Genomic DNA, 21778 nt, shown 5'->3' with positions numbered 1-21778 from the left:
AGAAAATATGTAAATAAAGTTAATAAACACTTCAAAAAATAGTAACAAGAGCTCCACCCCTCTAACTGTGTGCCTGATAGAAAATAACAAAGGCATTGAGGCAGGGGGGAGAGCCCCCTATCAGAAAACAGATCTGAGGCGGGCTCTGCCCCCTGCCGAAAACCTGCGACTGAGGTAGTGGGTGGAGACCCCTGCCGGAAAACAGATTTGATGCAGGGGAGCCCCCTGCCGGAAAATAAACTGAGACAGGGGCCTCCACCCCCTGTTGGAAAACATGAACGAGGTAGGGGGCTCCGCCCCCTGCCAAAAAATAAACTGAGGCAGGGGGCGAAGTCCCCTAACGGAAAACAGATCCGACGCAGGGGGCAGCCCCCTACCGGAAAATAGATCTGAGGCAGGGGGCGGAGCCCCCTACCGGAAAACAGATCTGACGCAGGGGGCAGCCCCCTGTCAAAAAACAAATCTGAGGCACGGGAGCCCCCTGCTGAAAAATAAACTCAAGCAGGGGCCTCCATCCCCTGCTGGAAAACACGAACGAGGCAGGGGGATCTGCCCCCTACCGGACGAAGGGGAAAAAGAACGGAAGAGGGAGGAGTGCATACCTGAGAGGACCGGTGGCTGGGGTCGCCGATGGCTGGCTGCGGCTACGATCGTCAGGGTCTGGGTCGCCGACGAGACTGAAGGGGACGAAGAGTGAGGGACGGCTGGGGAAGAGGGAAAGATCAGCGGGGAGGGGTCTGTCGTAAGCCCCTCCCCTTGCGTAGCCTCTTTAGGGTTCGGCCCCAACCCCGATAAACATTTTGGATCCGGATCGGATCCGGATCGGGTCCGGATCGGACCCGACCCGAGTCCAAAATAAATTTTAAATATGGACAACAATAGGCTCGGTCAAAGTTGACTGAGTCTATAAAGTGGACAGACTCGGCCCCGATGCATTGACCGAGTCCAACACTTGTTGACCGAGTCTGCCCCGTGTCGGGGCATGTCGACACGAGTGCATCGACCTCCTAACCGAGTCCATGTGACATCGGTTATATCCAATTATGCCTACATTGAAACCACATCCAACCCAGTTACATCCCTAGATGTGTCTGACATCTATCCAACTATATCTTGATCATGTGGCTTGATCAAATTGCAAATTCTGCAGTCCAATCTACAGAATTGGAAGTGTCAATGACTCTTAAGGAAATGAGAAGGTTTGTTTGTTACATACATAATGTTCATAATGTCGCAAGGTTGAGGTTCAATCGACTACACTGTACAAGTATTATAAATTGTGCTTTTGTTCTTTCAGAATTTTTTCTTTCTTTTTTTGGATATTAAGTATTATTAGGAGTTTCCCATTATCAAAGAAGGCACCAAACAAGGGCCTAGCAAGTTTCACAGAGAGAGAAAGTGAAGGAGTGGGGGGAGATGGTTTACTAGATCGGAGGAATTTTCTTTATATTGTAACATCATATTTCATATATATAGGTTCTACATAAATATTTTCTCTTGAAAGGCTAAGCTTTTTGATATACTATAACCAAAAAGGGTACCAAAACATCCAATAATGCATAATATTACAATATTCAATAACCTAAAATCTTAGACTTTTTAATATAATCAATAACTGCAATATTCTACATTATGCGTAGATGGACAAGCAGGAACAATTAGACACGATAACTAGCAAACTAATTTGGCTTTTAAAATTGTGATATGCATGAGCTGAAAAACTGACCTCCGTCTTGGTTTTGAGGGCATGCTGCAAAACCTTGGAAAGGTGCTGTATAAGGATGGATGCCTTCTGGTAAGACTTAGCAATATCTAGTGAGTACAACTCCACAACAGAATCAGCAAGAAACTGGATATGTTTTATGTTTTCCGGTTCAACAAATTTGGAGTGTGCCAAAAATGTTCTGTACATGTTCGTTAGGAAGGAATCATAGCAATCTGAATTTAACTGCAGAACCATGCTTCGGATGAGTAAGAATGCTGCCAAAGAGACTCTCCCTCCTCCAGTTGCCCATAGGTGGATGGCAATCTGCAATCACCTCACATATGAGATAATAAAAATCCATTAAGTGATAAGTTATTAGACATTCATCACAAGAATGCCCTTGCAATAGCCGAGTGTAACAACAACGGTTCAAATCAATCTCATGTATAATGATAATAAGTTAACTGTAGGGGTTCCAATCTATGTGACCTCCGGGCAGATTAAGTACACCTCTTCCCATGTGATGGACAAGCACTTTGAGACAAACAAGGAAAAAACCTTTCTCAAAATATGAATTATTATGAAATAATAGATGCAAACACCTAAAAAGGGTTTTCCATCTGCAATAAATGAATTTTGTGAAATAACCACATTTGCTCATTAAAAAATTTAGCACTGAAACCCCTTGTTCCCTACGTCTTTCCTCATAAAGAAAACTTTTCTCCCAAAGAAATACCAAATATATCCTTTCTGCTGTACCAGCAGGATCATGCAATATAGATCCTGGAAACTTCATTGCATTTAAAAGAAGTCTCACGATTTTGCCGTAGAAATGGCCTAATGTAATGAACAAAGCATAAAACTAAAAAACAAACATGTTTTTTGGAAAAACACAGACATGACCACGTCAGCACACAAATACAAGCATGCACATGGATAGCATGGGGCACATCCGTGCATGTTTACGCATACATATGCATATCTTTTGCTTCTCAATAGATTCTAGCTTGTTCAACAACAGTTACCTTGCTAAGCCTTTGTAGCAAAACCGGAAATGCAACTAAAAATATAACTGAATCTCTGAGCCGAGAAAGGATGAAGACAATTATCTGTGTATCTGTAGCCTGAGTCAGAAGATACAATGTACTTTTGATGTAAGACTTAACCAGTGGTTTCAATGAGGCCCATTTTGAAGTATTTTGCAAGCTCAGTACAGTGTCCTTGCAACCAGAGCTTGACATTCCCAATAATCTTCGGAATATACTGTCTGCTTCATGAAGCACAATTAACAAAACCTTGCAGAAAGCTGCTCTTGTCTGAATCTTGTATAATAGAGCATCAGAGTTATCACTTCCATAATGGCATGCAACCCAGAATCCATTTAACAGATTAGGAAGCACAGAGATGTTTTGTTGATTCATGATCTGTTGGCACCATGAATCAATGGAGAAACTTGTGAGGATTTTATGTTCACATAAACTTGAATTTTCCCCGGTTTTGTTGTTGCTGCTCTCATTTGGTTCACCTTCATCATCTGAAAGTTGTCATGTGAAGGCTAACAAAGTAAGCAACACATAAAAGTTGAGAATAAGTGAACACAGGAAAGAAAGAATCAAGAAATAGCCCAAATAATGGCATCAAACAGAATAAACAATATTTTAGAAATTTTTTATATCACAGTAGTATAAAATATAAATCAATGATCAACAAGCAATAAAATAGGTAGACATGCATTATATAAATATAAAAAATATATATTATCATAGTCACAAGTATCGGTCTCGGACATATCTTAGCAAGGCAATTTCTCTAGGTTTGGTTGATAAATATAAACTTGGTGCTTAAAAATTTTTTAAAAACAGTAGCAATAAGTGAGAAAAGCAACACATAATACAAAAAATAAGTAAAAAAACAAAAGAAAGAAGAAAAACATAGTTAAGATATAATAAAAAGTAAAAGGCAACTTATAATATCATGATATTATCACGATAATATCATGACATATATAAATTTATGATATTTTTAAAATATTGTGATATTCGCCTTTAATATCGTTTTATGAATTTACAGCTATATTCTCCCTTCTTATGTTAAATCACATATGAGACTTATGTATCATATGTGTATTACATTTAGTGTGGTACCCCCTCTTTGTATTTATGTGTACATTTCATTTTTTCAGGGGTACTTATGGATTTTAGCATTAGTTAGTGGTAAGCTTAGTTGTCAAAGGTGGTGCCTAGGCATAAGCCTAGGTCGGTATTTTTTTTCCGTTGACTGTTATCAACATGTATAAAAGGGGGAAAAGGGTCATTTTTCCCCTTTTTTCGCTCCACTCTCTCTCGCTCCGTTCTCACTCCTTTCTCTCGCTAGGGCAGAGCCGAAGAAGTAATGTGTTCAGTGTTTCAAGCTGTTGGTGCCAAAGTTTTCTTCATCATATTTTGGGACATTATTTGGTAGCATTTTGTTTAACATTTCACATTTTGTTTAACATTTTTAAACTGTCCTTTTGAGTTCACACTTCACAGTTTGGGCTGGCTCCATGGTGTGATTCCAATGATGTGAGTGTGATATATTTGATCAGAATATAAATCTAGAAAGATCAAATGCTCAGTGATGGCTTGCCTATAAAAAAAAAAAGTGATGAAGCAAACTGTTGGGTGTCATATTTGTACTAAATAGACATTATCGGTTTATTAGGATCACTTTATACCAAGGTTGCCAGACTAAGAAACAGAAGCGGGAAACGATACAGAAAGCGGAAGCGAGAAGCAATGCATTTTAAAATATATAGGAAGTGGGAAGCGAAGAATAAATAAAAGAAATATATGAATTGAGTGAAAATCAAAATGAAACACAAATAAAAACTAAAATAAAAGTGACGAATATTAAATTTCATGTTTTTTTAGTGTAAGAATTAAATGTATAACAAAATCTAAAAATGATGACTACCAATTTAGAGAAAGCACATGGAAGTGAGTGAGAAAAGTGAGAGAAAACACATAAAAAACAAGAAAAGTTGAGTAAGAGAACATATAAGAAGAATAGATGAGGCATGTGGAAAGCATAGGAGAAGCATGGGGGAATCGAAGTTCTCATCAAGTTTCGGAAGCGAGGAGTATCACGCTTCTGAAGCGAGTTTCCAGGAAGCGAGCTTCCCACCTATCTAAGAAGCTTCCGGTAGCTCTGCTTTATACACCAGTGTAAAGAGTATCTCCATGAAATTGGGATCAATGCTGCCATGAATAATATTTTCATCTATGTTGTGGCAGTTATGTTTTTCTCTTTTTTTTCCTCTTATAAACCAAACATTTTCGCTTGTTGGCTTTTGTAAATTTCCTTTTGACTTTTTCTCTAAATTACTGATTCTATGAAAGAAAACCAATCATTTTTTGAAAATCCCCTACAAATTCCCGTGCGGACAAGTTAGAAATTCTTCTAAAAAGATTTACTGTGATCCGAACAAATCTCAGCCACACTCCAATTTTTGTTACTGGCTATTTCCAATGTTGCATGTGTGGGCACAAATATACATTTGTTAGGGTATAAGTGCACAGATAAACATTTGTTTGGGTATAAGTTCACAGATCTCATCTTGGGCAGTCAATGGGCCGGATCCATGTCTGGTATCTGACTGAGCCCAAACCCAAACATCAGGATAGGCATAAAATAATGACCAGAACCCAACTCAAATTAGGTTTAACTATGTTTTTTGGGGGACATTTTAAAAAAAACACCTAAATTTTGGTTGATTATAAAAAACACATCTAAGTTTTCAATATTGTTAAAAACACACCTAAACTTTTTTATAGTTGATAAAAAACCTAGGGTTTGCTCCTGTTAAAGTTGTCATTAAATGTGTGCTGCAATTACAAAAAAAAAACTTAAGGGTTTTTTTATTATGAATTCATATTTTGCTGATATGTTATTTGTTGCTTACTCCTTTTATTTAGCAAATTTAGATGTTGCCTTTTTTTAGATTCTTATCATTTTTTAGAACAATGGAAGGGGGCTTCATCTGCAAGTGCTAGTGGGTCCACATTTTCAAATTTGGAACATATTCAGAACTTTAAGAGAAAATAAGGTGATCCAGCATGGGAGTGGGCCTATATTAAGGATAAACAAGATCTGGATTCTGTGACATACCTTAAATGTTGAACTTATAAAGGATGTATATATAAAATAAAACGGCATCTACTTGGGATTGGAAGAAAAGTGAAGGCTTATGATAAAACAATTGCAGAAATCAAGCAAGTACTTTCTAAGTACATGGAGGAATCAAAGAAGAATAGAGATGAAAAAAATAAGAGAGAGACGGTTAATATATACGAAAGAAATGAAAGTTTATTCTCAGCTTCCGATTATGGCGAAGGACGTGAATGCAGTTTCATAGATGGAGGGGAGTAGTACATTCGGCTTTAGACCAAAAGGGCTATGGATCTATACTTTCAAAGTGATTCAACAGAGAAAGGAAGGCAAGCAAACAAACAAACTATGTTTGAAAATTGCTTCAAAAAGGAAAAAAGAGAAACAGTGTATGAGTACATTAATAGGTGATTTTATGACGGTGGAATACCTTTTAATACAGCGAAGTTGCCTTCATTTTACAGTATGATTGAAGCTATAGGCCAATTTGAACCAGGGATGAAGCCTCCATCATATCACGAGTTGCGAGAACTACTTTTGAATAAAGAAATGAAGAAAATGAAGGAGTTCTTGGACCAATACAAAGTGCATTGGTCCAAACATGGATACAAAAGGGTGTACACTCATTAATTTTTTTGTTAATTGCCTTTTGGGAACAATGTTTTTGAAATCAGTTGATGCATCAAATGAAGTAAAAGATGCAAATTTGCTTTTTGCATTGTTGAATGATATTGTTGAAGTTTGGGAGGAGAATATGGTTCAAGTTGTTATTGATAATACCTCAAACTATGTGAAAGCAGGTAAATTATTTATGGATAAGAGAAAGCATTTAGTTTGGACTCTTTGTGCTGCACATTGTATAGATATGATGTTGGAATATATAGGATAATTGAAAGAGTTGAAGAACATTTCCGGAAAAGCAAGGCAATTGGTGGTATTCATTACAAACATTCTCAAGTGTTGAGTATGATGAGAGCACACACACAAAAGGACTTACATAGGCCTGCAGTGACAAAATTTGCCATTTTTTTACTCTAGAAAGCATATATAATTGGAAAAAATGCCTAAAGTTCATATTTCTTAGAGATGATTGGGAAAAAAATAGTTTTTCAAAAACGTCAGTTGGTAAAAGATGTGAAAGCATGATTTTGAGTTCAAAATTTTAGAAGAGAGTGAGTTGTGCTCTGAAAACAATGGCCCCCTTGTTTGACATGCTTCGATTGGTTGATAGCGATGAAAAGCCTGCTATGGGTTACATCTACAAGAAAATGGATCGTGGAAAGGAACAAATAAAAGTATAATTATAAATTAATTTTTTTGTATTCTACTAATTGTAAATTACATTTTATCTTAGCTTCTATAATGGTTACTTTCAATTCTTTTACTTAGTAGGTAAATGTGTGTGATGATAAACAAATTTACGGCTGGGTTTGGGAGATAATCGATAAATGGTGGAGCAATCAATTGCACAAACCTTTGCATGCAACAAACCTATATTTGAATCCAGCCATATATTATAAGTATAAAAATATCGAGTCCAATGAGGAGATAAAGAATGACTTATATGATTGTGTCAATCGTCTTGTTCAAAGCGAAGAGGATCGAGACACACTACTAGACCAACTCATAAGATATAGAACTGCTATTGGGCCTTTTGGAATGGAGTTAGCAAAGAGGAAGAAGAAAGTGTAAACCAGAGTTACCGGAAGCGCCTAGGTAAAAGGGGAAGCACGCTTCCCCGAAGCGCGCTTCGGAAGCACGAAATGTCGCACTTCCGAAATGTGTGGGGAAGCATCCCCCTTTTTTGGGAAGCGTGCTTCCCCCTCGCTTCCCCCACGCTTCCCCATTTTTTCATTTTTTTTGCTTCCCCTCGCTTCCGGTTCGCTTCCTTGGTCGCTTCCGAGACGGTTCGTAATTTTCTTCTTAGTGGTCCCACGCTTCCCCGCTTCCTAAATTTTTGAAAGTGTCTTGCTTCCCGATCCCGCTTCTCGTATCGTTTCCCGCTCCCGCTTCCTTGACTGGTAACTCTGGTGTAAACCCTAGGTAAGATGATTAAATTTCATATAACCCCTTTTGCATTATTTTTATAACTTATATACAGTTGAGAGTTATTATCGTGAGGGGTTTATTGGAAATCAAAAAAGTTATCAGTTGGTCTTGTTTATATTTTAACTTTTAATGGTCTCTTTTGTAATTTTCTTTATTGACCCTAATCACTACTTAAGGGTGATTAGGGCTAATCGTGAAGGTACTTTTCTATCTTTTCTCAAACCAAGTTTCAACATGGTATCAAAGCCTCTCGTTCTTGGGAGAATCTAACGCCTAGGCTGAATTTCTTTCTTCCCTCTTTATCATAGTTTTTTTCTTTCTTCTTCTCTCCTCCTAGCCTATATCTAGTTTGTTCGATCTTCCTTCTGATCGAACCCTAGGTTCTTTCCTCAGTCTCACGACCTGGGATCTGACTAGTTCTACACAATATGCAGATCTGATTAGACACCTTAGATCGTGTGTTCCTCTTTTGCTCCTTGTTGATGACGCCTCAGTAATATTGATGGATCGTGGTGCATCAGATCTACCATCATGTGGAGATTGCGTGGAGCAGATCTGACATCATGATCTTGTTGCATCAGATCAGCAATCAATTTGTGATTGGGTGGAGCAGATCTGAGATCGTGCAGTAATTGGATGTCGTGTAGCGTGGAGCATTGATGTTGGATCAGATCTGAATGGTGTGGCTGACTGACTGTTGCTCGTATCAGAGTCGTGTTGATGTGGTAGGTGTTAAATCTGTAGTGCTTGCTGTCGTTGGAATCAGATTTGCTCGTATCAGAGTCGTGTTGATGTGGTAGGCGTTAAATCTGTAGTGCTTGCTGTTGTTGGAATCAGGTTTAATCAGATCTGATTAATTTTTGTTGAAGTTCAGATGTGAAATCAATTTTTGTCATCTAAAATTAATTTTTATAGTGGTGATCAAATTTATTATCTTGCTGGTGGCGTCTGTGATATATATATATTGCAAGACAAGGATTTTATTTCAGCTGGAATCTATTTCTTTACTATCAGTTTGCTCGTGATTACTTTCTGGTTATTATTATTATCCGGCTCATTAGCTAGCTACTGTCAGCAGTGAAATACCATGGCTGAAATAAAGTCCAGTGATGGTGAAGAAAGGTTTGAAGTGTCTGCAGAGTACAAAGCTTTTGCTAATCCCTTCTCTTATGGGTCGTCCGTAAAGCTGGACGACAATAATTATAAAAGGTGGTCAAGGACTTTTATGATGTCTGTGTCAGGACATCGTCGAAAACATATTTTGTTAAAAAAGGAACCAACAGAGAAAACTGGGAAATATGCCACATGGCAGGAAGATAATGACATTGTTATGTCTTGGATTATGAACAGTGTTCAGCCACATATTGCAGACGGCTTAATTTACTATTCTACTGCAAAGGAGATGTGGGATTCATTACGTGACACGTACTCTCAAGACAAAAATGTCAGTAGAATTTTGTAAGTTGAGCAAGAGATATTTCAGTTGCAGCAGGGTGATCGGAATCTTTCCCAATATTATGCATCAGTTAAATCAACCTATAAAAGGCTCAACTCTGTTCGTCCTCCCTGCTGCACTAATCATAAAACCCATCAGGAGTAGACTATGGTGGCTCGTTTTCTATCAGGATTATCTCCAGATTACTCAGTAGCCAAGGTGCAAATGCTTACTAGCTCAGAGATCCCTACTCTAGCTGATGCCTACAACCGGTTAAGTCATCTTGCTGTTACCCTTCCTCCGCCTCACGGAGACTCTCAGACTTCAGCTCTTGTTGTCACAGGTGGAGGAGGGCATGGTTTACCTAGTTCTTCCAGAGGCAGAGGTCGTGGAAGAGGCAGTGGAGGTCGTAGCAGGCTTCAGTGTACATATTGTGGCAAGCAAGGGCACCTTGAGGATCGTTGTTGGGATAAGAACCCTAGAAGTCGCCCTCAGAGCTCATTATCGTTCCCCAAAGCAACAACTCCGGTTGTCTCTTCCATCACTGAACCTGTGCCTACTTCTTCAACCAATACGATTACTCTCAGTCGTGCAGAATATGATCAGCTTCTTTTTCAGAGTTCTGCATTTGTGTCTGCCTCTATTGTAGTGACTGATGTGGCATGCTCTGCGGGTACTCAGTTGGATGATGGAGGTAAGATATGGATTATTGATTCTGGCGCCTCTCAACACTTTTGTGGAGATTCACATAGTTTCTCTACACTGGTTCATACATCTTTCCCTCGTCATGTTAAATTGGCAGATGGTAGATTATCCCCAATGGTGGGGCAAGGAGATGTGCATTTTACCCCTACATTACGGATTCAATATGTTCTCCATGCTCCACAGTTTCCTAAGAATTTATTATCCGTAAGCCAGCTTACAAAAGAACTAAATTGTCGAGTTATATTTGACTCGGGTTCTTGTGTATTTTAGGATTTGCTGTCTGGGAAGAAGATTGGTGGAGGCCATGAGGAGGGAGGTGTTTATATCTTACACAACCTGTTGGAGTAGCAACTTCGTGTGTGGAATCGAGTTCTAATTCCTACCAATGGCATCTCAGATTGGGTCATCCTTCTCTTTCCAAGCTTCAAAGAGTCATTCCACAGGTCTCTCCTACAGCGTCCTTTCAGTGTGAAGCATGTCAGTTGGGCAAGCAATATCGTAGTTCTTTTTCTTTAAGTCAGAGTTGTACTTGTCAAAGTCCTTTTGATCTAATTCATGTTGATGTTTGGGGGCCTAGTCGGGTTCCTAATAGGTTTCAGTCCAAGTATTACCTTGTCATTGTGATGACTACTCTAGAGTGTCTTGGGTCTTTTTAATAAAGGAGAGATCTGAAGTCTTGTGTATTCTCCAATCTTTTATTCTTGAAATAAATACTCAATTTGGTTCCATTGTTAAAATTGTTCGCATTGATAATGCTCTTGAATTCAAATCTAGCAAACTATTACAATTTTATCGAGATAATGGGATTTGCCCTCAATTTTCATATGCCCATACATCCCAGCAAAATGGGGTAGCTGAAAGAAAACACCGACACCTTTTGAAAGTAACTCGAACCCTTATGATTCAAACAAACATGCCAGCTTCTTTTTGGGGAGATGCCCTTCTTACTTCTTGTTACCTTATTAACAGAATGCCTTCTTCTGCTCTTAATGACCAAATTCCTATCAGACAACTTTATCCTGATTGTTCTTTGTTCAAAGTTTCTCCTAAGGTATTTAGTTGTGTTTGTTTTGTGCAAAAACTTGGACCTACTAGGGACAAACTAGCTGCACAGGCAACTAAGTGTGTCTTCCTTGGGTATCCAAAAAACCAAAAAGGGTACAAATGTCTTGACCCCATTGCTCGTAAAGAGTATATCAGTGCGGATGTCACATTCTTTGAGACCATTCCTTACTTCTCGCCGTGCGCGTCTCGTGTGAATCCTGATATGTCCACATCATTTCCCTTACCCATTCCTCCCATTCCTTTGGAGTCAGTTCCTTTATTGCCTTCATTATGTTCTGATCCCTCTTCAACTCGGTTCCATGATCCTCCACTGGTGTATACTCGTCGTCAAGCCTCCTCTCGTGGCCCTTCATCGTCTTCTTCTCCTGCAGTCAGTGATCCTGATTATGTTGATGATTCTATTGCTTATCCTGATGATCGTAGAGCAGATCCTGAGATTAAAAATGATTTGCCCATAGCCCTGAGGAAAGGCATGCGTCAGTGTACTCTGAACCCAATTTCAAAGTTTGTGTCCACAAACAAGATTGGAATGAGCATGCAAAACTTTCTATCTGCTTTATCTGCCATCTCCAGTCCTATCAATCATCAACAGGCTTCATTAGATCCTCAATGGAAACAAGCAATGCAAGAAAAAATGGACGCCTTGATTTCTCAAGGGACTTGGGAGCTTGTCGATCCTCCTTCTGATGCAGACATTGTTGGTTGTAAGTGGGTGTACACTATTAAATATCATTTTGATGGCACTCTGGAGAGACACAAAGTTCGTCTAGTCGCCAAAGGCTACACCCAAACATATGGGGTGGACTTCTTTGAGACTTTCTCTCCCGTAGCCAGAATGGGCACTATACGCTTAGTTACTTCTGTGGTTGTTCATCATGGGTGGAGTATGACTCAGCTTGATGTGAAGAATGCTTTTCTGTATGGGGATCTATCTGAGACGGTCTACATGCAACAACCGCCTGGCTTCGAACGACAGGGAGAGTGTGGCAAAGTGTGCAAACTAAAAAAGGCAATATATGGCCTAAAGCAAAGCCCGCGTGCATGGTTTCACAAATTGTTTGAGGTGATGTCTAAATTTGGTTTCCAGAGGTCACCATCAAATCATTCTTTGTTCATAAAGAATAGCTCTAAGGGTTTTGTGACTATGGTTGTTTATGTTGATATAATTTTAACTGGAGATAATGAGCAGGAGATTTCAAGCACCAAGGCATATCTGCAGAAATACTTTATTACAAAGGATCTGGGTCCTCTCAAGTACTTGTTGGGAACCGAAGTAGCAAGAAATAGAGAAGGTATGGTTCTTTCTCAGAGTAAATATGTGCTTGATCTTTTACAGGAGACAGGGATGCTTGGTGCAAAACCAGCCACTATTCTCATGAATCCTAAATTGTTCTTGTATGACGAGCAATCTGAGGCAGTTGATAGTAAGTCCTATAGGACTCTTATTGGTAAACTTCTCTATGTTACTGTAACTAGGCCTGACATATCATTTGTTGTTGGCAAATTGAGTCAATTCATGGATAAACCAAGAAAAGTTCATTGGGAGGCAGCTATGATGGTTCTTAAATACTTGAAGACATCTCCAGGAAAAGGTCTATTGTTTACAAAAGAGGCAAATCTTGATGTGGTTGCGTATACTAATGCTGATTATGCAGGGTCGGTTGATGATAGGAAGTCTACTACAGGGTTCTGTGTTTTTGTTGGTGGCAACTTAGTTTCATGGAGAAGCAAGAAACAAGCTGTAGTAGCAAGATCAAGTGTTGAGTCAGAATATAGGGTCATGGCACAAACTGCTGCTGAAATGATTTGGATAAAATCTATGCTTACCGGATTGAGCATAAAGGTTTCTCTGCCTATTAAGATGATGTGTTTCATGAGAGGACTAAGCATATTGAGATAGATTGTCATTATATTCGGGATATGGTTCAAGTGGAAAATATATCAACTTTTCATGTTTCTTCAGAAGATCAAGTAGCAGATGTTTTTACCAAACTCCTTCCTATCACAGAATTCTCAAAGTGTTGTAACAAGCTGAGCATGATTGATATCTATGCTTCAGCTTGAGGGGGAGTGTTGAGAGTTATTATCGTGAGGGGTTTATTGGGTGGTCTTGTTTATATTTTAACTTTCAATGGTCTCTAGTGTAATTTTCTTTATTGACCCTAATCACTACTTAAGGGTGATTAGGGCTAATCGTGAAGGTACTTTTCTATCTTTTCTCAAACCAAGTTTCAACATATACTTTAATTATATGTAATTTGATTTTTTTATAGTAGATTGGTGGATTTCTTTTGCCATTGGTTGTCTCCAGCTCCAGACCTTTGTTGTTCAAGTCTTAGGTCTCGCATGCATTACATTCAGTTGTGAACGTGATTGAAGTACTTTTGAAGCAGTAAAATATTATTTACTACTAATTACTAAATAATATTTGTCAGTTTGTATATATTTTAACTTTATATATATTTTTATAGATTCATACAAAGAAAAGAAACTGACTTTTGCACAAAAAGTTGAATGGTTTGTTTTTTGTGCAATATAATCATAAATTGAAACGAAGGTATGAGGAGAGAATGAAAAAAAGGAGATCTCGACCCCATTGTCTTAAGAGAAGTCAATGATAATCTTTGAAAATGACACATCACTTACATGAGATCTTGTTGATAAGGCATCCAGAGCGTTAAGGCATAGGGTGGGGGTAAAAATACATGTAACTAATGTCCTAAGAAAGAAAATGTTTGACAAAGGAAAGAAGGTGGTGAGGGTGGAAGAAGAAGAGGAATAAGTTAACTCTGCAAATAAAACTGAAGAAGAAGAGCAATATATCAATGAATATGATGATAGACTTTCAAGTTCATCTAAGGATTAAATTTAAGTTGTTATTATAAACTTATTGGGTTTTTTTTACTATTTTATACTTAAATACAGTTAAAGTTAATTATGTTATGTGTGTAGATTTGTTAAATGTTTGTATGCTTATATTTTTATTTGGTGATTAATTGGTTATGTTTTAATTTTTTGCATTGGTTATCAGTTGCATGGTTTATTTATTCCATTGTTCTTTGTTTCATTTTTTAACATGGTTATCAGTTACATTATATTACATTTTTGTAGTGATTAGATTTATTAATTCGTATTCTAGTAAGTCGATGGAGGGTAGAGGTCTTGGAGGATGCCTCTCAAAGAAACCTGCATTGAAATATTGTACACTATTAACTTAGAGATGCCAAAGAAATAGTGAAGTGTAATTTTTGTGATTTTATAATGCATGAAGGATTGTATAGATTTAAATATCATGTTGTGGGACATATTAACTCCACTGTGAAATTATGTAAACATAGCATTCCTTCTGATATTTGTGTTGAGCTTCTTACTAGTCTTAAAAAAGATGATGAGAGAAAGGCACAAGTACCTGCAACATTTGTGGGACAGAAATTGTATGAAGATGATCTGCCATCATCATCTCAAGCCACTAAAAGATGCAATAAATGAAGGAAATCGTTGAAATGAAGTTTGATACTGAAGAATGAAGATGACTTTTATATATAGACATATGTTTCAGAATTCTATGTTTAGTTAAATGTATTGTGTTGTTAAATATTTTGTGTTGGACAATGTATTGAGCAGGTTATTTAATATAATTATCTTATAGTGTTTGACAACATATTTTGTTTTGTCTCTTGCTTATTGTTGATTGATTTTATGTTGTATACATATTTGTTATTAATTTTAGTAGTTTGTTTACATATTTGTATATATTTTTTTTGTTTTTTTATTTGGGGTACTGCCTAGACTGCCTAGGCTTTTTAGGGGCTCACCGCCTAGGCTCCGCCTAGCGCCTATGACAACTAAGAACAAAACCACCTAAATTCACTGCAAAGTTATCAAAAAATGATAAGAAGAACGTTAAAATTGGGTGATCTAATCAATGGATTGGTCCAACCAGACACTTGCCACTTTATACTAATCTGACTCAACTTGACTCTAAAATTGATTCCCACTGGTATGGATAATCTATGGAATCAATCAGGATTGGTTAGTTGGACCCAATCTGGCCTGATTTGAGCACACCAATCTGGAATAGACACACACCAGAAAAAAAAACAAAAGAAAAATGGTGAAGGAAAAAAGAACAGAGAAGAGTAGACTTGATAACATGACTACCGACATGACATACAACCTAAGAAGACAACCATTTATGGCATCAGAATTTTTTAATATCAATAGGAGTCCTACCAATGATAAAATGATAATAGAATGTCGAAAGCCAGTACAATGATGGCCATGTGGAAACTGGAAAGTGATGGAGGCCTTACTTTTTCTTCATTGCTTGCAGCTTGAAGCTCCAAACTATGCTTTTCCAGAAACTCACCAAAATTTGGGTCCTGGTGAAACAATGAAGCAAACATAACCTTATTAATATTTCAAGCATCCAGAAATAATGTCGTACTGAAAGAAGTATGAAGAGTTGTCTATATCACAAAAGATGCACTTGTTTTCTTTTTATGAGCAAACACAAAAGCAAAAATAAAAAACAAAAAGCACTTCTATTGCTTTAAATATGCTCTTCATACTTAAGAATACAACATTTCAAGGGTCATAACATGAAAATCTTTCTAAGCATTAGCCAGGGCAGTAAACTGGAAATATTCAGTTGAGATCTAGGTCTTAGTGAATCTGACCTATCCGGATCTAGCTTAATCAAATTTAGAGTTGGATGGAAAAGGCAATATTGAACCTGTACTCGGTTAGCTAATCAGATATATTTTATAAGGAATTGGGTTGGATTACCCTTGGATCTAGATTCAAATGAAAATCTGAAAACTGCATCCGAATCTGATTATTAATCAGATTCATTTGCTATACCGATTCAACTAATCAGATTTGTACTTTTCAGATACCTGACTCAAACGTGATCGATTGACATCCCTAGCATTAGTTCATTTTGGGTAAAACTAAGTGCATTACAATGATGAATGTGAGCCATCAATTTTTTTGTCTTCAAAATAGGAGAGAAATTTTTTAAAACAAACCCTACATGTTTATATTAGTTAGACATACCATCATGTTGAGCTTCATATCTATGGTCATTTCAAGGTCTTAATTAAGTACAAGGTCGTTCTTACCTTTTTCTTCAGCCGATCTAACTTACTTTTCTGCTTCACGAGTTCCACCTGAATTGTCTTGTTCTGCTCAGATAGAGCAGTATGGTAGCTTTCATCTACAATAACAGCAATTATATTGAAAAATATCCTCTTGCGATTTTACTAAAACAAAAATTTAGGATATTTCAAACACCAAATTTCACTGTTGTAATTATGTTCCAACCTGAATTATCATCACTTCCATCTTTAACAAGATAAGAACCATTCAAATCCTGAAACCAATATCAGAATTCAGAACTCTTTCATAAATAAATAAGGAATTAGAAAAAGATGAGGCCGGATTTTTAGAAGAGCATGACATTACCTCAGAAAGAAGACCATCACTTTCCGAATCTGAATCTATAACTGAATCATTGTCAACATCATTACCAAAAGTATCTGCAAAAATGTCGTCGAGCGCCTGATTTACAATACCTTCAGGATATCTGACAACAATGATGAGCATAACTATATATGAACATAAACACTTGCATTTCAAGTTAAATCGTTAATTAATTGCCTCACCTTAAGACAACTATACAAAATGGAACAAATGTATGCGCACAGATAATTCCATAATACATTGAAAGATATTACGCCCATAATCTAGCTAGAATCTCAGTAAAAAAATTTCGCTACTTTCTGGAAACTGAAAAAGCATCACTACCTCCTGAATAATCATGTCATATAAACTTGCAATATATGACTCAGACTATTTGGAAAACTCAATTGCATTTAACAATTAACCAATGGAAACAATGAAGCTCCTGAATAACATACATGAATGAGGAAAGAACTTAGTAAATTGTGAAATGCTTGACAATTAATCAGTGGGCGAAAGTGAAATTGTGTGATGCTCTCCAAAGTCGAGCATCGGTATCTTTACGATCAAGAATAATACCCACTCCACTAGAATCAACACAAAATTTCAACTGATACACTAGAAATTATTCTAAAAAGAATATCGGCATCGATTATGTCATTTAATCAACACCTAGGAAGAAGAAAATGGTTTGAATTACTCATGCAAGCAGGAATTATGTTAACAATGACCTCCTAAGGCTCCTAAGAAGCGCACCCCCAGAATCATTTTATCATTGAACATAATAGACCTTGTGAAAAAATTTAAAAAGGGAAGATAAGGGCAAATTGGCAACACACATTAGTCTTGTACTAGATTCTCTATGCTGATCCTAGTATGCTCTAAAATGCATAATAGCAGCATAGCACTAAATATTTACTCTTACAAGAACATCTCTTCTGGAAACATTGAGCTGTAATAGAGACTCGCAAATTTTTGTGTATGCATGTGTGCACATGTATGTGTGTGGGTTTTAACAAGAATATATGTTGACATCAATCCGATTGCAACAGTCCCTAACAAGGCCCAAGCAATCATTTTTCTCAAGTAATAAAGAAAATAAGCACAAAAAACATCATATAGGAATTAAGTGCATAGGATTAATTTAAGACCTCAAAAATAAAAAACAATGTCATCCTACTCTGTGCTGTCTAACTAGGGATTGGCTCTGGGAGGATTAGGCGAACACAAGTAGGGTAGGCAGTACCAGTTGACTAGGTAACCACGTATCACTTTTGACAACATAGTTTGCAACTAAATAAAAGTTAGCAGCTATCAATGGTGATTACAAGTATGTAAGGATAAAACTCAAGTAATGCAGTTGTTTTTCATAAAAACATAAAATTGAATTTTGCAGTAAAAGAAAACTAAGGCAATGGAAGAAGGTATAAGCACAGTCACAAATATCATGATATTTTAAAAAAATATTATGATATCTTTTCATCAGTTCTAACATTTAAAATATCACGATATTTTTCAAAATGTTGTGATAATTTAAAATTAAAATATCATAATTTATGTTTCATAAATGATTTTAAAAAACTTTGGCTGATAATCCTATTTTATCATTCACATCTCTCTCAATCTTTTTCTCCTAACTAAATAATGGCAATAAATACTGAATGTAACTTAATCCTAAGCAAGAAAGTATTTATTTCGGCCTCTGGACTCTCCCATCTTTCATTTCTTTTTCATTTTTAAAACAATGGATGAGACATATTTATTGCTTTTGGCATTTGAGTAATTTTTTTACATATTTTTAACTTCAGTTTATAAATTTTTAAAAAATTATTCATTTTGCCAAGATTTTTTCAATAAAAGTGTGGGAGAATACAGATTATCAATATATGCCATTTACCATTTAATGACAGATTTTATTTTGAAAATATAAACAGAAGGTAATAAATTAATATACCCAAGTTACACAATAGCACAGTGAAAACACAAGAATACAACCGCTACACGACAAAAATGAACAAGAAGCCACAGACAACAGAAGCAAAAGAATAAATGTTATAAAAGTTTTAGTTTGTCTCCTTTCAAAGAGGAGCTTAAGACAATTTTCAAATGTATATAAAATGAGGCTAATTGGATGCTATTGACAACAAACAGAAAAAGCAACCATGATTCAGGTGGGGGATTCCTTGTAAATCAACTGGAAAAAAAAGCACCTACCTATATATATATATATATATATATATATATATATATATACAAAGAGAAGGATACATATTCTTCGTAAAATAATTGTATTGTCCTTGTAAAAATGGCACATTTTTCAAAATGTCCCCTAATTTGCTTAAATCCCCTCACATCCAAAATCTTTTTCCCAGTTTTTTTAATAATATTTTTGTCCTTTTGTAAATATAGTACATTGCAAATCATGTGCGAGAATGTCACAAAAAATGTGTGAACTTTCTTTAAGTAAATATTTCTTATGTACATCTACAAATCCAGTACGACTTTCGCATATACTTTTAAGAGGATTAAGAAAAAAATAAGGAGTGGAAGTGTTTAGACCAAGGTTGTTAAATGCGATGAGGCGAAGCGAGGCGTTGAGCCTGTGCTTCGCCTCTGAGGCGTACGCCTCTCACAATATAAGAATGACTGAATTTGTGATAACTTTTCTCCCAAATTTATTTCCAAGCGTACATTGTTAAATGATAATGCCGATTGAATTTAATGCGTATTCGACTGCATCAGAACGACCTTTGTTTAATGCTCAGTCAGTTTTTTTTTTTATATTAGCTTTAAGCGCATCACAGCAACGCCTCAGTACCTTGAGCGTGCACCTCGCCTCTGAGGCGTACGCCTCTCACAACACTGGTTTAGACCCATTCCTGATGCTGTCCCCATCCCCATCTCAAAATAACTTTATTCCTATTTTAAGAGCATTAAGAAGAAAATAAGGAGAGGAAATGTTTAAGATTAAGAACATATGTATATATATGAAGATTTTATAATATATAAAGATATATTAATAATTTCATTAATGCGGATCGGTGATGGGGCGGGGGCAAGAGTAAGTCCATCCAGCCTTCATCTCTATACAAGTTTTGATTTTCACCTTCATCCCCGGTTCATTCCTCGTTTTATGTCCATCTCCAGTCCAAACGGGGCAGGTTCAGTCGAATCCCATTTTTCCCCGTTCCACTACCATCCCTAATTGTGTAGGCCTAGGTGGGGGATAATTAGGATACATGTGTGGTTGTGGGTAGGTTTGGTGTTCAAGAGGTTGATTTTGGGTTTGGGTGAGGTTCGGTTCATGGGTCGGATTTAAGTTTGGGTGGCAATGATATCAGGCTTGGAACCGGATCACAATCGAAAGAGGATATTGGATCGTCGAATTGGATTGGTATATGTCAGATATTGGATTGAGCTTTGAGGGTAAAAGGCCTAGTTAAGACCTGATCCATATCCAAAATTATATTGGTTCTGCTGGTCTGAATTGGAACTAGAGCTCCATCCGAGACCAATTAGGTCTAGTTTTGGCTTGCATCTAATTATTTAGACTAAAATCAAGGTTTTGGGTCTAATCTGGAGGTATAATACCTTGGACTGGACTTACACTACCCGAAAGTAGGGCGTCTGGGGTCAAACCCGATGAAAACTGGCTATGATCTGAGGCCCAAATACCCGAAACCAAGTCCTGGGTGTTGAAATCCGTTATTGCCGTGACCCGGTTATGAGAACCGGTTCCTAGGATGAACTGGGTACCCTCCCACGAAACCCTATTCACATCAGGAACCCGTGTGAGGGGTTCCTATGAGCAGTCGGGCGCCGCTTGGGGGGCGGTGGCCCAGGGCCGTCTGTCGGTGGTTGCCCCCTGTCAGCCTACCCTATCCGGCGGCAACCCACCGAACAATGGCAATTTGACAATGGGGTGCCCCAGCACGATGGCTGCTGAGTCCATGGAGGGTCGAACGGTGAGTTGCAACCCACCGTCGAGCCCATCAGCCAGGGCGACGGGTACTTGTCAGTTCTCATCCACCGACAAGGAAGAGCTGAGTGTGTCGGGGCTGGTCCTCCAAGCAGTGATAAAGGTGGCCAAAAAGAGAGGGTGTGGAGTCGCCGTGAAGGGAGGAGCCAGAAAAGAAGGAGAGGGATGAGGCCCTCCTCTGTCATCGTTTTGTACCAAAGAGGAAGATTTGGCAGTCTCTCGAGCGTTTTCGCTGCTCATTAGTGGGATGTTACCAAGGGTCAAAACCTTTGTTTCATGGGTGTCTTCCCACGAATCACGTATAATCATCGCATGAACGCCTCAAACATAGTGTTTTTCTCCTAATTTGATTGAATTGTTCATCCCAGCATGGCAAGACTTTTGCTGATCTCCACCATAGTCGCTTTCAAGGATATTAGTTTCGTTGGCCAATCTGTTACTTTATCCTTTGCTTCAACCATGATTTCTGTCATTTTCTTTTCTTGAACACCTCATGACATTGTCACAAGATACCAACTGATGTAAATCAAGAGTGCTTGATTTTACCATAAAACTAGGTTACACTATTTATATGCACTGAAATTGAAAAAAGCAAAGAAAACTAAAAATTACATAAAACTCAAGAAAATAGCCATTTTTAATCATTCTAACTCCCCTTAATCCCTCTCTCATAACAAGTATTTATAAAAAACTAAAACCCCAACTCTACCATGAATTTTGGATAAGATTTGAAAGCAAACCCAAAACAGAAATTCAAATCTTAAATACTAACTACGGATCCAATTGAATCCTGGATCTCAATCTCATCACTTTTTCTTCTTTTTTGTTGGACTTGGATCTGATTCTGGATCCACAACTTCATCAGCCCCCAGCAAGATTGTTGTCATGGGGGCAGTAGGGACCAGCGGGTCTGCAAGGCTGTCAAGGCCATCGCTGAACAATGGCAGCCCCGCCTCAAGAATCAGTGGTTGGTTTGGCATCAAAAGAAAGCGTTGTTGGTGCCAGTTCGTCTGGCCAAGAAAGCTCACCGATCGTCGAGTTGGTTCCCCTCCAGCGGTGGCAGGGGGAGGTGATTCCTCGTTCGCTGTGCTCATGCATTAAAGGCCAGGTGCAAAACAATTGGAGAATGGAAGAAGTATTTTTTTAAAATGGAAGGGGGGAAATCATGAGGGTGTGGGAACGGGAGGCATTCTTTTTTAAAATGGAAGGTAGATATGGTTTGGGGGCCGTT

At 37.7% G+C, this 21778-nt stretch overlaps 1 protein-coding gene and 1 long non-coding RNA gene across 2 annotated transcripts in view; both read right to left on the bottom strand.

The window, feature by feature from the left end:
* The window catches only part of LOC149818459 (uncharacterized), a 395444-nt gene that overhangs the window by 143901 nt on the left and 229765 nt on the right, over positions 1-21778 (bottom strand). The gene's annotated exons all lie outside the window — the stretch shown is intronic.
* On the bottom strand, positions 16261-16677 carry LOC149818465 (uncharacterized). The gene is made up of 3 exons (XR_016427390.1): positions 16572-16677; positions 16431-16479; positions 16261-16323 (listed from the first exon to the last, which is right to left on the bottom strand). It is a non-coding gene; the product is annotated as an uncharacterized LOC149818465 (long non-coding RNA).

The sequence above is a fragment of the Nuphar pumila genome, chromosome 13 (genome assembly GCF_984573655.1).
Source record: "Nuphar pumila chromosome 13, dmNupPumi1.hap1.1, whole genome shotgun sequence".
In the NCBI taxonomy this organism is placed as follows: Eukaryota; Viridiplantae; Streptophyta; class Magnoliopsida; order Nymphaeales; family Nymphaeaceae; genus Nuphar; species Nuphar pumila.
Note: the sequence above shows the minus strand (reverse complement) of the source record. Positions and strands in the feature narration are given on the sequence as shown.